General features: G+C 42.0%; 1 pseudogene; it reads left to right on the top strand.

Annotated features, from left to right (window-relative positions):
* Window positions 1-3,707, top strand: part of LOC108521989 (60S ribosomal protein L32-like) — a 16,210-nt pseudogene extending 12,503 nt beyond the window's left edge.
* Window positions 3,708-4,211: the final 504 nt, after the last annotated feature.

Below are 4,211 nucleotides of genomic sequence, written 5' to 3'. Positions count from 1 at the left end.
AAAAAAAAAAAAAAAAAAAAAAAAAAAAAAGACAAATACTGTATAATTCCACTTATATGAGGTACTTAGAATAGTCAAAATCATAGAAAAAAACAGATGGCAGTTGCCAGGGGCTGGGAGAGTGTTTAATAGGTATAGAGTTTCAGTTTTACATGATGAAAAGAATTATGGAGATGGAAGGTAATGACGGTTGCACAACATTGTGAGTATATTTAACGCCACTGAACTGTACACTTAAAAATGGTTAAGCCCAGGTGCAGTGGCTCACGCCTGTAATCCCCACACTTTGGGAGGCTGAGGCAAGTAGATCACTTGAGTCCAAGAGTTTGAGACCAGCCTGGGCAACATGGCAAAACCCTGTCTCTCCAAAAAATACAAAAATTAGCCAGGTGTGGTGGTGTGTGCCTGTGGTCCCAGCTACTAGGTAGGCTGAGGTGGCAGGGTAGCTTGAACCCAGGAGGTGGAGGTTGTATTGAGCTGTGATCGTGCCACTGTACTCCAGCCTGGGCGACAGAGCAAGATCTTATCTCAGAAAAATAAAAGAAGGTTAAAATGATAAATTGTATGCATATTTAAACACGATAAAAATGAAAAAACATATATAGGACTTGTATGGTGAAAACTACAAAAATGTTGATGAAAGAAACAAAAGATTTAAATATCTGGAGAAATATACTATGTTCATGGATTGGAAGATTCAACATAGTAAAGACGTCAGTTGATATACAGGTTTTATGCAAATACTATCAAAATCCCAGCAAGAATTTTTACAGATATACACAAGATTATTCTAAAATTTATATGGAAAGGTAAAGAACTAGACTAGTGAAAATAATTCTTTTTTTTTTTGAGATGGAGTTTCGCTCTTGTTGCTCAGGCTGGAGTGCAGTGGCGCAATCTTGGCTCACTGCAACCTCCACCTCCCGGGTTCAAGTGATTCTCCTGCCTCAGCCTCCCAAGAAGCTCCCAAGAAGGGATTACAGGCATGCGCCACCACCTCTGGCTAACTTTTTGTATTTAGTAGAACTGGGGTTCCACCATGTTGGCCAGGCTGGTCTCCAACTCCTGACCTCAGGTGATCCACCCACCTCAACCTCCCAAAGTGCTGGGATTACAGGCGTGAGCCACCATGCCGGGACTCAATAAAAACAAAATTTAAAGAGGAATAAAGTGGGAGGAATTACTATACCCAATTTCAAGACTTATCATATAGCTACAGTAATTAGGACTGTGTGTTATTGGTGGAGGGAAAGACACATCCATCAATAGAACAGGACACAGAACCCACAAATGGACCCACACAAGAATGGTGAAATGACCTTTGACAAAGGTGTGCAACAGCTAAATGGAGAAAATAAAGATTTTTCAACAAATGATGTTGGAGCAATTGGACATCCATAGGCAGAAAAATGAACCTTGACCTAAATATTACTCTTTATGAACAACAATTAACTCAAGTGGATCACCAACTTAAATGTCATACACGAAACTAGAAAACCTTTAGAAAATAATATAGGTGAAAATTGTGGGGGTTTAGGCAGAGGCAAAGGGATCTTAGACTTAACATCAAAAGCACAAGCCATAAGTGAAAAATTGATAAGTTGGACCTCATCAAAATTTAAAATTTTCCTCTGGGAAAGATTCTGCTAAGAAGATGAAAAGACAAGCTACAAACTGGGAGAAAATACTTGTAAACCAATTATCCAGCAAAGGACTGGTATATGGAATCTGTAAAGAACTCTGAAAACTCAATAGTTAAAAAAAAAACCTGACTGGGCACAGTGGCTCACACCTGTAATCCTAGCACTTCGGGAGGCTAAGGTGGGAAAATCGCTTAAGGCCAGGAGTTCAAGGAGTTCAAGATCAGTCTGGGCAACACAGTGAAACCCTATCTCTACAAAAAACTTTTAAAAATAATCAGGCATGCTGGTGTGCACTGTAGTCCAGATACTCAGGAGGCAACGACAGGAGGATTGCTTGAGCCCAGAAGGTCAAAGCTACTGCACTCCAGCCCGGGTGACAGAATGAGACCCTGTTTCTAAAATAAAAAAAAAAGAAAGAAAGAAAGAAAATGAAAGAAAGAAAAGGCTATATACTGTATAATTCCATTTCTGTAACTTTCTTGACAAAATCACAGAAGTGGATAACAGATTAGTGGTTGCTAGGGATCAAGGTGAGATGGGAGAGGAGTATAGCCATAGAAGGGCAACATGAGGGAATGCTTGTGATGACGGAAATGTTCTGTACCTGTATTGACAATGTAATAGTGTCAATATCCTGCTTGTGTTATTGTACTGAAGTTTTGCAAGATATTACCATTGGGGAAACTGGGTAAAGGATATATGGAAATGTCTCTATACTTTTTCTTACAACTGCATGTGAATCTATAATTATCTCAAAATAAAATGCTTAATTAATTTATTATTTTATTTATTTATTTAGAGACAGAGGTTTGCTCTTGTTGCCCAGGCTGGAGTGCAGTGGTGCAATCTCAGCTCACTGCAACCTCTGTCTCCCGGGTTCAAGCATTTCTCCTGCCTCAGCCTCCCGAGTAGCTGGGATTACAGGTGTTTGGCCATCATTCCTGGCCAATTTTTTTTTNTTTTTTTTTTTTTTTTGTATTTTCAGTAGAGATAGGGTTTCACCATGTTGGCCAGGCTGGTCTCAAACTCCTGATTTCAGGTGATCAACCTGCCTTAGCCTCCCAAAGTGCTGAGATGACAGGCATGATAAAATGCTTAATTTTAAAAGAAATGGGCCTGGCATGGTGGCTCACACATGTAATCCCAGGAGGAACATTTGAGCCTAGGAGGTCGAGGCTGTAGTGAGCCATGATCGTGCCACTGCACTGCAGCCTGGGCAATGGAGCAAGACTCTGTCTCAAAAAGTAAAACAATAAAATAAAATAGTAGAGAATATTCTCTCTTCCTCAGCGCTGCCTACAGAGGTGGCAGCCATCCCCTCCTTGGCATCACAGCTGCCCTCAGACCCCTTGTGAAACTCAAGATCGTCAAAAAGAGAACTAAGAAGTTCATCCTGAGGCCGGGTGCGGTGGCTCAAGCCTATAATCCCAGCACTTTGGGAGGCCAAGACGGGCGGATCACGAGGTCACGAGATCGAGACCATCCTGGCTAACAAGGTGAAACCCCGTCTCTACTAAAAATACAAAAAATTAGCCGGGCGTAGTGGCGGCACCTGTAGTCCCAGCTACTCGGGAGGCTGAGGCAGGAGAATGGCGTAAACCCGGGAGGCGGAGCTTGCAGTGAGCCGAGATCACGCCACTGCACTCCAGCCTGGGCGACAGAGCAAGACTCCGTCTCAAAAAAAAAAAAAAAAAAAAAAAAAAAAAAAAAAAGTTCATCCTGTACCAGTCAGACTGATATTTCAAAATGAAGCCTAACTGGCAGAAACCCAGAGGTATTGACAGTAGGGTTTGTAGAAGGTTTAAGGGCCAGATTTTGATGCCCAATGTTGGTTAGGAGAGCAACAAAAAAGCAAAGCACATGCTGCCCAGTGGTTTCCGGGAATTCCTAGTCCATGACATCGAGGAGCTGGAAGTGCTGGTGATGTGCAACAAATCTTACTGTGCTAAGATTGCTCACAGTGTTTCCTCCAAGAACTGCAAGGCCATCGTGGAAAGAGCAGCCCAGCTGGCCATCAGAGTCACCAACCTCAATGTCATACTGCGCAGCAAAGAAAATGAATAGGCAGCTCATGTGCGTGTTTTGTGTTTAAAGAAAACCATAAAACTGCCAAAAAAAAAAAAAAAAAAAAAAAGGAAGCGCTGTGTGGGGTTTTTTTTTTAAAAAAAACAAAAAAAAAAAAAAAAAAAAAAAAAAAAAAAAAAGGTAGAGGGGCCTGGCGTGGCGGTTCAATCCTGTAATCCCAGCACTTTGGGAGGCCGAGGCAGGCGGATCACCTGAGGTCAGGAGTTTGAGATCAGTCTGGCCAACATGGTGAAATCTCATCTCTACTAAAAACACAAAAAATTAGCCAGGCGTGGCTACGGCACCTGTAATCCCAGGTATTTAGGAGACTGAGGCAGGAGAATCGCTTGAACCCGGGAGGCGGATGTTGCAGTGAGCCATGATTGCACTACTGTACTCCAGCCTGGGCGACAGAGTGAGACTCCGTCTCAAAAAAAATTTTTAAAAAAAAGTAGAGGGGCTCCTAAAGAGCAAAAAACCTATAAGACTAAGAGGAAAGGCATC

The sequence above is a fragment of the Rhinopithecus bieti genome, unplaced genomic scaffold, assembly GCF_001698545.2.
Source record: "Rhinopithecus bieti isolate Rb0 unplaced genomic scaffold, ASM169854v2 scaffold_63346, whole genome shotgun sequence".
Lineage (NCBI taxonomy): Eukaryota > Metazoa > Chordata > Mammalia > Primates > Cercopithecidae > Rhinopithecus > Rhinopithecus bieti.
The sequence above is the reverse complement of the archived record's forward strand: the minus strand, read 5'-3'. Positions and strand labels throughout refer to the sequence as shown.